Here is a 12,230-nt window from a genome sequence, read left to right as displayed (position 1 = left end):
AAATTCTTAACATACGATGTGCTTTTTTGACACTTGCTGAGCACTAGGCTCACATAATATCTTAAACCTTTTGTTTCATTAAGGGAACAACTTTTTAGAATCCAAGCCTCAGAATAACCATGTCTTTCACCTCCTGTCTCTTGCTCATGACCCAGATGGCTTTTAAAAGACAAGGTTCTACCATTGGCTCAGGTAGTTTTTCTGCTAATCCCTTCCAGTAGTCATTCCACCACAACCTTCTAAGAGGAGCTGATGAAGGTGTGCAAACTCCATGCATTTTGATAGGACTGTTCCAGACTGGTTTATCTCCACTCCTTTCATCATTTAGCTGGCTTTATTTGTTTAGTTTTGTAATTTGTTACTTCCCTTCCATGTTAGTTTTAATTAGCCATCCATACTGCACTTCTTACATGGCTTAATTTCTTCCTTCAAAGCCACATCTGTGTGCCTCTTGTATTTCCTTGTCTTTGCTACAGTGACTTTCCTGATGGGTATCTGACTTTTCCAGGCAGTGAAGCCTTTTATTGGAGTTGGTGGACTGTTTCAGTGTGAGATTTCTTTTAATTTTGAATACACTGTATTTACTTTTCTAAAAGAAGCGGGGATACTGCTCAAGATGCACAAATAAAATAGTGTCCTTTTTGAAGGAGCAAAGATTATTTTCTTTCATGCAAATATTTACTTGTAACTTTATTTTCTAATATTAACCCTAGGAGGGACAAGTCTTAGCCTGAATGAATAGTGAGTGATAAATGTGAGAGACTGAAGAATTCTTGCTTTTCCTTGTGAAGAAGGGGTTAATTATAACTCACAGTCTCTCTCCTCTTGCAGAACTACTCAAGATGAAGCTATTTCTTGGAAGAATACCCTTAGGAAGTTAGTGACCTAGAATGAGCTTGGCATAGAAGTGCCTTTTAGCCTTAACTGTGATATTTGCTGCTGCAGTCTCCTAGACAAATGGGTTTTGACAGGCTTCACAAACAGCCTGAGGTCTGAGCCTGCGAGCTCTCCTTGGGCAAGTAAAAGCTGTGGAGTCAGGTGTTTCTGCTTGAGACAAACATCAAAATTCCCAAAACCCGAGGATGGTGCGCAGTGGGGCAGTTACAAGTCCTACCCCTTGTGAGACTATGAAAAGGACATGGCAAGCAGCGAAACACGCTTCTTGCCAGGGACAGTTCATGAAGTTCAAGCACTGCTTTGAACTGGGACCAAGACTGTATTTTTAATATCCCTTGACATAAGGCCTGGGGAGAGCTGGTGATGGCACACCAAGCTGGCAGCCTGTCTTGGGTATCAGAATACACTTCTGTGGCCCCTACACCTCCACTGCAAGCTGCTGAGCAACCTAGAGACAGGAATTTGCTTTGGAAGGAAGAGGGAGCAGCAGAGAGGGCTGGTGCCTAAGCCCTTCCTATGTGGATTTCACCTATATGCACACTTACCCCATGGTAGTAGGGCAGCCACGGGGGATGCACTGATTTAGGACCCACCTCTTCCTTCTTATGAGAGGAAGGATTTTCCTCCCACCTCAACTATTTTTTCAGGCGCTAACCTCAGAATTTATTGCTAGCTCAGTAAACATAGCAAATAGCCTAGCAGTTAGGGCTGCATGGTTCTCTCCTGTGCATACACAAGTGAGGGGTGATGTATAGAAGGCACACACTGGAAGAATTTAATCTGGCCCCTACAAAACACTCTGATCCTTGCAAATCTTTTTTTGTTTTGTTGTGTTTTCCTTGATACTGTTTTCAAGTCTGGGGTTTTTATAACTGAAGGAGAATTCAAATAAATCAGCAACCGCAGAAAATGCCAAACAACCGCAGTCAAACTTCCCCAGTATTTTAAACTAATAGACCTCCTTCTCAAGATATTATGCCTAACAGGATTTGATTGCGATTTCTCAGCCAGAGAATTTCTGTCAGTACCTCTGCCAAATGCATGGTCTCACGGAGGGAGGATTTGATAGAGATCCAGGTTAAAGTCAGCCTCTTCATTCAGAGACAGTGACTGCCAGCCCCACACAGGCTGCAGCAAGGCCACCCAAATGTTGAGTTTCCACTGAGGAAGGCCAAGTTCCCCACACTCGTTTTTTATTTTTGCAACCGTAGCAGGGCTGTGTCCTTGGGTTCTTTCCATGCCAAATAAAGCGTCTGCACATTTTGTCTAGTTCGTTATTGTACCATTGAGGCATTTTATACCAGGAGCACCTGCAAAAATAGTGGTCTGAAGAAACAGATTCATTTCTGACAGGTTAATCAACTGGAGGAGTAAGAAATGATCGTGCTAGATCTGTAAACACATTTGCAACTTGCCTTGCAAGGGCAGCTTGTGAAGATTAAACTGGCTGGGAATATTCTGAGCCCTAGGCACAGAGCACTCTGTGAGACACGGCTAACATAAAATGCTCCAAGGCGGATCCAGTCATGTAAATCTGGAGCAACACAGGTCGTTTCGAGGACGTTACTTCATATCCACTTCACCTGACAGAAGGGCAGAATTTGAATGAATTACCCATGAGCAGGGAATAAAGGGCATGTCCAGTAAATAATACATTTCTGGGTTTTGTGCCCTTCATGACTCTCATAAATGTTTCAGCCTCAGTCTGATCGCTGCTTCACTGTGTCAGCCGAAAAACAGACTGAGCAGGTGCATTCTGGTGTCACTCACATCAGAGGCTGTTACGGCTCAGGGTGAGGCAGACACAGGAAGAAACCCTGATTTCTAAGGGTGTGACATTGTCCTCACCAGGGCCTTATTTGAAGTGCCCCAACACACATTCTGTGACTGCTCTTGGTCAGATACAGCTCCCACTTTGTTTTTTTTTTTTTATCTCTTGCTGAACTGAAAAATAGGTAGGGGAAGCAATTTTAAATTCATAAAAATCAGTTTGGTCCCAGAGTGTTATTTGAAGCATTTTGGCATTTATGGAATGATTCCTTTCGTTCTGAAGAAGTCAGTATGAAGTCTCACAGTATTTCTTCTCACCCTGCACAATGCCGCCACACAGGCTGGCACTTGACACCAACTTGTGAGTAGTTTTGGTTCCTCCAAATCTTATTTTTTCAGGGGATGTTCATTCAGTGAGTATCAGTGAGTAGTGAGTTCAAATTTATCTCTTTTTTTTTCTTTTTTTTCTAAACATTGCTGTTGGATTCTTTCTATTCACTCACTCTATTCAGCAGCTGCACAATCTCTATAGCAATACCCTGCAGAGGTAAGATACCTGATTAGAACCAGCCTCTGTTGCCATGACTCGCTGCATGAGGTCAGGCTTGTTGTCCCCACCACTGGATGCACCCGGGCACACCCCTACTACGTTAAGATGCTCTTGGTGCTCCTGACCAGCAGTCCAACACTAACTTGGCAGCAAAATGCCTTAGTGAGATCTGAAGAGCTACATCCATGACTGGAGACACAAAGACTGTTCAGAAACATCCTTTTCAGAAAATCTGAAACTACTCAGTTTTAATTTCAACTTTCTTGCTGAGCTGACCACCATATTTTAAGCCTGTCAGATGTGTTTTATCAATGTGAAATACTGTTTATTTTTGCTCATTTTTGCACTTTCCAGATCTTTACCAAGCAGACTCTTTCCAGCATTTCCCTCTCCATGTAGCTTATTGTAGTTCATTGCTCACAACTGCCAGGAAATGACAATTCCAAAATACAGTTATTTTGCTCCCAGAAATTCCATCATTTCCTTACAGCCAGTCCAGCAGAAAGCAACCAGAAAACTAAGTGAGATGAGCCCCTTAAGTAGGGCAAGGACAAAACCTCAGTTAGAGATTTGTGCATATTTCTGACATGTCCAGCCAAAAAAGAGAGATCTTGGTCTCAGAAGAACAAATGATCACGTGCACATTCTCACTGTCTGAGAAATTACTTCCTCCATCTTGTCAGTTCTGCTGTTATTTGCTCTCCTGTGTTCTCCATTAGGACTGTCTTTCCATTGCCAAAACGAAGATAAAAAGGATACAGCTCTCCTGTGTTCTTACTGGATGTAGACTTTGTCCTCATGTAGGGGTTTTATTCACTTTGCTATTTATTTTGCAGGTATGTTTTAAACATTTTTAATAACAGAATTACACTGATGAGACCTAGTAAAGGAAAAGGTATAAATTGCTCTTGCCCCTTTTGCAGCTTAATATTCTTCTCAGTTCAGAGGGTGAAATTGCTGGCCTGGCAGAACTAGATCCACAAAGAGTGGGAGTTTTCATGGTACTGGCACAGCTGGAATGATCTGGTTAAGGCATGCAGACAAAAAACAACAGTTTTTTGTTGTCAAGGATCAAAATGGGAATTATCTGGAGGGACTGCACTTCCACAATCTGCACTACATTTCCAATATTCATCAGTATTCCTACTGGGAAGCAGAAAAATAGGGGCATCTACAGAGTGACCTTGAAACCCCATAATGAAATATCAATAACTGAGGATAGCTTTTGGCTAAAAAGATTACAGACAGGCATAAAATAACAATCACCAGTAGCTATAAATGTATTTTATCTCTTGGGTATTTTCCTGGTAGACTATAGTCTTTCATTGAGTTAGGCAGTAGCAGCCCTGGATTTGAATAACTTGTGTTCAGAAGAATAGTAGAATGTTTTTTGGGGTGCTGAAGGGGAGAAAGCGGAGCTTATTTTTTAAATCAGTGTACCATAATTTTCCCTGGTTAACATAACAGCATAATTCCCTCCAGAAATGGAATGGTCCATTTCAGTTTATTCTTTTTGCAATATGCTGTATATAAAGAGAAAGGAGATGAGATAACTCTTCCTGGAGAAAATCCAGAGTATTAATTAAAGAAATGGCATTTTTGGCATTCGTTCCTTACTTGCTGGAGTTCACACCCATACTGGTATTTCATGTCTTGCTTTTGCGTTAAGAGCTTTCCAAGATAACCTTCTCTAAAAATGCCTCTCTTTTTCTGCCTCTAGAGTTCCTAAAAACAAAGAGACACAATATACCCATTTATTTGGCACTAGAACAGTCACACAAGGTGGACCTGAGTGTCAGGTCAGCGAAACCCCCTGTGGTTTGGGTGACAGCATGGGTTAGTGCTACACAGACTGGAGGAATGGTATCAGACTTGGACCCAAAAGATTAGAAGTCACATTGTATGTAAAGCCATAGTGCTTGAAAAGTACTGAGTTTCTCAAATTCATGAGGTCAGTTTAGGATTTGGAGTCTTTCAGATAGTATATCCATATACACCTTCTTTTTAAGGCTTCCTGCTTTTTGATTCATGTTCTCATGCTTTTCACTCCACTACATCAACTAATTTAAAGTAAAAATGAAGGATGTTTGAAAGTGGACAGCCTTATGTAAGCCGTTTATGCCAATACCTGTGACTTTAATTAAATCTCCGCAACATCAAAATGAACCACATAAAATCTGACACTTTGCTTCAGAGGCCTAGGACTGAGAATAAAGATTGTTTTTTTCTATTTTAATTAACTTACAACCTTCAAGACCCTTTCTGCAATTAATTGCTACTAAATGCAGCAACATCTGCTGGTAAAAGAAGTGGCACAACTTTAAAATCCAAGCAGAGATTCTTGATTGTTTGTTTTACATCCTTCCTTTAATTTTGCTGCTGAGGTGGACACTCATTTAAATGAACCATCCTCATTCTCCTCATTTTCCCTGTTACCACTTAAGGAAGCAAATATGCTCAGTTCTACACATGAAAATGTAACAAAACAACCAAAGTTCAGTATCAACACATAATACTGAAAACAAATGGCAGCCTAATTTTATGATACAGACTACTTTGAGACTCTCTCATAAATAAGAAATGGCTCTTGAGCAGTAGTTCAAGATCCTTGTTCCATTTACACTGTCATCAATCACTCTCCAATCATGAAGATGACAATAAAGTCAGTTGTCATTTTTTACTCTCTATCTAATAAATTCCAAAATGTCTTTTAATGAGCCCTGGTTCTCCTCTCCCATGTACAAGTGTGAATCACACCTTTCCACAGCGTGAACAGCTCTTGCCCCATCTGTCACGCCTGGGACTTTCTCCACCCATCCAGCTCTTTGGCAATTCCCTGCCCTTCATGGAGCGCACTGCTTCAGCCTCCCAAGCTCCTGTCAGGTGGGATGTTCTCCCTTTATTCCCTTCTTACCCAAGCCGTTACAGGAATAGATACTCTAAATCCCCGCTTCCTTCCTTTGTTCCATGCAGAGAAACAAGCGCTACTTTTTTGACCTTTCCATGGCTCCTTCCTTTCCTCACTTGCAATCAATGGCTCATTCCGACCACTGACCCTGACCTTCCTCACCCTGATCACGATCTGCATCCCCCTGATGCCTCCCTCACATCCCTCGGTTCCCCACTGTCTCAGCCGCCTCATGGAAGGAGAGCTCCGTCCTCCCCATCCCGCATCCTGTCAAGAGCCGCCGCTGCCCTTCCCTCCATCCCGGCTCCCACCGCCCCCCGCCGCTGTCGGTGTTCCACGACAGAGGTGGAGATTGAGGACTTGGCGTATGACGAAGAGACCAGGACCTACAGCTGCCTGTGCCCCTGTGGGTTGTGTCTCCTCATCACGGGCGTGAGGGGTGGCGGGGCAGGAGTGACCTTAGGCCCTGGGTGTGCCCCTGGTCCATTCTGTGACCGCTTTCCTGGGATTCTTGCAGCAGGACCTGGAATGAGGGTAGGACGTGGCCACCTGCCACAGCTGCACCATGGTGCTGCCCGTCCAAGTTCGACCCAAAAGGTGACCTCTGCTTCCAATCCCAGAGTGTTTTTCACGTGTTCCTGCCACTTCCCAGAGCAGTGGGAGGAAGGCTTCCCTTACTCTTGGGCGTGCTCAGGTAATTTGTCCGGCCACCCAAGTGTGGTGGACATTTCCACACCAAGGTGTGGAAGAAACCTCAGGTGCCTGGAACTACCTGACCAGTGAAATGCTGGGGGGCACCAGGAGTGAATCAAATGCCAAGATATTAAACAGCAGCACCGCTGCCTCCAGCTGAAACAGCTTCGGGGGCTCAGTCCTGGGCCCTTATCCCCAGCCTTCTGCTTTGTCCTTTCCTCTCCAGAGACCGCTTTAGTAGATAAGAGAAGAAAATCACCCCAGGTGCCAAGGAGAGCAAAGAGAGAGAGCAATTGGCCTGACTGCATGATTATTTAGAGAAAACCATTTCCTGTCAGGCATATCATTATGAACAAGTACTTGCAGCATAAACCTCTGAGGCTGTTGTTATTGGGTTGTTGGGTTGTTCTACAGTGCTGTAAAAAGAAATTGGGAATTGAAATTAAATTCAGCCTTTCCCATTTGTCACTTTATTCTTTACCTCTTAAAAATCAAATATTGATTTTCCTCATTCTGCTGAGTTAACAGTCTTTGCTAGCGTGTAATGGTTATAAACACGTTCACTAGAGCTGTCAAAGAAAATTCCAGCAAAACAGTTTTTTATTGAAATTTTCCAGCTTGTTGAAAGGAAGACATCCGAGAGGAAAAGGTCCTTTCTTTTGTTGGGTGACAAGGAAGCAGAGCCCAGCACCTTGCTGTGAGCAGCCTGGCCTGGGGACCTCTCTCATTACTGCCTGTGTGACATTCCAGCACTGTTTCAGAGAGCAAAGGAAATGGTGCATCTTGTTCCACACTGAAACCAAACTTGGAAACCTTGGCAATTCCACAAAATGGAATTTTGTGGATGCCAAGCCTTAGCATCATGTTACGTGTAATCATGTATGAAACTGTACGAAATTGTGTATTTTAGGGAAACAACAGACATCTTCTTGTAATTAGCAAATTATAGTCTTATGGTTCTTATTTTGCTTATCAAGTTATTTTCCAGTGTCAAGACCTATTTTGTTTCAACCTTCCCTCTCATTGCTGATTTAAGAGTTGTTCTTGGCACTAGAAAATCCTAAGAGTTCTGTCACGGGCTACACTCAGAAGCAGCAGCTGGAGCCAAAACTGTTCGCTGTTTATGTAAAACTAGAAGTTACTTCCTTAACATCAGCACGAGGCTCTGTTCCTGGGCTTGTACGTGTGCATATCTACGCAGACACCACACACTGACCACAGTTTGTTACTCTAGGAAATTAAGGTTCCCTTTGCTTCTGCAAATAAAGGAATCAACAGCACATTGCCCTGAAGAAGCGGCTCTTGCCTCAGTCTGGAAGCTTGCTAGGGCAGCTGGTGATCCATCAGCGGAACTGCATGAACTCAGGAAGCACGGATGCTCAGTCAGACTTAAGCAGCCTTCCAAGCTATATGGTTTGGTGACTGATTTGTAAGTGAAGGCAGCTCCTGCCACCACAGATTGTTGTCGATGGGTATGACGCATACATGAACTAGATAAGACAGCAGAAAGGCAGGGGTTTAGTTAGGCAACTTGTCCAACGAGAAATTTACTGCAAGGCTTATTTTTTAATTGACATGATGAATTTTATGCATCTACCTGCTTGAAATACTCTGATTATGAAACTCTTTGTTTACTGCTTGGCTCTTGATTTCTAAGAGGGCAAAGTGTGTGCTAATAAGAGGGAAAGAAAGAGAAGATGAGAGAACACACAATGACCTGTTGTCTCTGTAGGACTGTTTTGCATTAAACACTTTGGTTTGACTACAGCTTTCGACCACTTTTGGTTCGTTCAGTAATCCCAAACTGTAAGTATAAAGAGTGATTGACAGAAACATCCTCCCAGTGGCTCGTACTCAGGTGTAAATATCTGATGCTCTCGATCTTGAGAGATGAACTCCTGATATGTCAGAGTAACAATTGATTTTCTTTCAGCGCTGAGATTAAATTTTTTATGTAATTATTAAATTATGAAAAAGAGACTGTAAAAGAAACCAGTTTTCACCCAGTAGCATATTAAGAGGTTAATATAAAAATAAATGTAATCCTCTGAAGCTCACTTATGCCTGTAACAATACAAGTGACATTATTAGAATATTTGTTATCAGTCTGTAAGACTGAGAGATTAATAAATGTGGGAGCAATTTTTTGAATAATTGCACAAAATAGGCTAGGTATTTTAAAATATATTTGGTATTTTTATATAATGGATATTTTTTAAAAATATTGATTACTTTCCCCATTTTCTCAATTTGTAACACAAAAATATCACTGGTGTAAATAAATATCATGATAGTATTACTAAAGGTCATGGACTTTAACAAAGGACATTGTGCAGTTACTTAGAAACTGAATAATGTATTCAGCCCTTAGGCTGGTCTGTAACTTAGGTCATGCTAAAAAGAACCTTGCTAACAATCCTGGCACCTGTATCTGTTCTGTGTTGTGAAAATTCTGCTGTAGCTTTCCAGCCTACTCAGAGGAAAGATACAGAAGATTTATCATTAATGTTAGAGTTAACATCTTCAAAGATAGAGACTTCTTCATTATAGAGACTTCTCTGATAATTTAAATTCTTATAAGTTTGGGACCAGATCATGCTGGTATCACAGCATCCTACACAGTGGGGTCTCTCAGGCTGTGAGCAAAGAAAGTGTCTTAAACAAGTGTGCTGTTGGATTAAACTCATTTGAGGAAACTGCAGATGGTGGCAAGTTTGTTCTTGGCTGTCATCTTTGTGCCTAAAACCAGGTCTTTAGGGGATTGGAAGAGCTGGGCACTGGGTTTGAGCTCCTGGAAGGGATTTTAGCCTAGTACCCTTCAGATGATGTTCCTTCTACCTAACTCCAGTTCAAAATTTACATGTGCCATCTAAATTAATCATCAAGACTCCCTCCCTAATCTGTAGAGAAAGCAAGCACTTCTAGATAGTAATTCTCCATCTTGTTTGATTACTTGGTTACCTCTGGAAGTGCTCTCTGCTGAGCAGCAGAAGCAGCCTAGACAAGTACCTTAGTTGTGTCCACTGTTTAGGTGACCCCAGTTAGAAGAGGTGAATCCTAATCCATGTTTCTAATAAATAATAATCCCCAGGAAGGATAGCTAGTTTACCAAAACAAACAACAACAACAAAAAGAAGCTAGAAAGACAGAAAAAATGCTATGCCTGCCATGTCAAGTCATGTAGGCAGATTGTTTTTCTAGAACATTCTCCCAAGCCACCTGGTGAATAAGCAGCTGAGAGCTGCCTGAAGTGTGTGCCAGAGATCATGCTTTCCAGAGACTCTCCTTTCCAGGGGTTCTACTTCTGCAGTCCCTATTCAAACCTTTCCACTGAAACCAAGAGAAACCATGGCAAAGGTCTACAAAATAAACCCCCCTATAAGATGTCAGTGGAGGCAGAGTCCTGCTGTACATTTCTGTAAGACTGTAAGGTGATGGCTAAATGAGAATATTGCCACTGGAGGCTTTCTGACTGGGTTCTTTGCAGACCAGCAGTGCTGCAGCATGAAGAAAATGAGACATTAACAAATCATCATACAATGAAGAAAATAAAAATACATTTCACTGTGCACTGATATACTTTATTCAGGGCTGACGTGCAGTTTGCATAGCTTAAAAACATGAGCTTGAAAACATGTGACCAATGTTTGCAAAACATTCCTTTTTTTACTCTCTTCCAATACATTTGCAATTTGAATCAAACTGATGGAGATAAAATGAGATACAAAGTCAGAAACTGAAAGCTCTCTCTCAAGTGCCACCTTCCAGCTGTTATGGAAACCTAGGGTGTTACTGTTCTTGTCTCAGGTGCCTGAGCATAGCTCCATTCCTTCGTGAGGAAATCTGTAATGGAAGCTATTGCATTTTAATCAGCAGACAGTATTACAGCTCAATCAGCATCTCTAGGGGAGAACCTGGAGGCACTTACACGTGAACTGAGAGATACCCTGAACATTTCTGTGCTGCAGGATTTATCATGAAGTTTGCTCTAACCTTCCTTCACCCTGTTTAAACTTCAGGTTAACACAGAGAGAGAAAAGCTGCCATTCCTTTTCCCTGCGTCAGTGGTGGCACCCACCTCACCTACTGGGACAAACCCCAACCATCGGCCAGCACCGACTGCATCGACTGGGTCTCGCTTTGGAGGTACGGTCAATAATACTTCAAGTTTTTATTTTCTTCCATTTGTCATTAGCTGGGACAGGAATACACCAGGCTGTTTAGTTAAAGCGCTATCAACTGAAAGGTGACCTGTTCTTGAATCTGACCTTTTAGCTCAGCTTCATGGGTGGGTTTGGCTCAAAGCATTCATTATGCCTGGGTTGCCAAATTCAAGGAAACAGGTGGAGTTAGACTATAAGATGTTTATTCGTGTTTTGCTGGAATTCTTTGCTCTTGCCCAAGGCTCTGTTTTGGAGGCCTTCAAAGTTTAAACTGATTCATTCGTGCATGAAACATTCTGTTCTTACGTTTCTCTCCTGTCAGTGGGAATTAGCAGAACCTGGAATGTTGACCCTGTCTAAATGCAGAGCTGAAAGTAATACTGTGTTTTGTGATGCTGAAAGCATCACTGTCTGTTAGTATTGCACAAAAGATAGGCATAAATGAGGAAAACATACCAGCACCCTCATCAGAGACCCTTTGTTAAGCCCACTCCCATGAGGAGAAGGTTTCAGCTGATGGATCCAACCACAGGGGCAGGGTGTGAATGACCACAATGAAGAAACAGTATTGGTACAACCAACCAATGCATTTAAAAGACATAGAGGAAGGAAACTAGGAAAAACAGGGATAAATGCTTTCCCTTTGGGTTTTCTTTTGTGTGTAATAATAAGCTGTGTTTACATTAGAGGGAAGTGTGCTCCATGGTATGGTACATAATCTATGTCCCCTGGATGTCTCTGTATGGAGGCCTCCTAGACCACCTTGTAGCTCCCTTCTGGCCTGTGCTCTGGAGTTTAGTTCCCTTGGAAACCAAACACACATTTACTCTGATACTAAACAAAACAAGTGTTTTAACAATTATGTTCTAAATGGTACTGAACCATATATTTTCATTTTATTGTTGGAAGAGGTATTAGGTAATGTATTTTTCTGTTGTACGTATATCTATAGCAAACCTTGTTTTCTAGATTTTTATCATTATGTTAAAAAGCAGTATAAGACGAAGGTGTCCATGTCTCTGAAATTTAATTCCAAACATCTCCTTACTAAACCAAAAATCTTTTCATTCTTCTTTGCGATAAATCCCACTTCTGTTCAATTACCATATTTATATACACATTTTTTAACATTAACCTAAATGCTGAAGGAATGATATTCCCAGTGTAGTGTCCAAAATAAAATAAATAATACATAATTTAAAATCTGGTATACTTATAATTTTAAATAAAGGAATGACATGTCAATAAA

This window comes from Empidonax traillii, unplaced genomic scaffold (assembly GCF_003031625.1).
Source record: "Empidonax traillii isolate 1590-97213 ecotype Southwest subspecies unplaced genomic scaffold, ASM303162v1 scaffold64:size1360303, whole genome shotgun sequence".
Classification (NCBI taxonomy): Eukaryota; Metazoa; Chordata; class Aves; order Passeriformes; family Tyrannidae; genus Empidonax; species Empidonax traillii.
The sequence above is the reverse complement of the archived record's forward strand: the minus strand, read 5'-3'. Positions refer to the sequence as shown.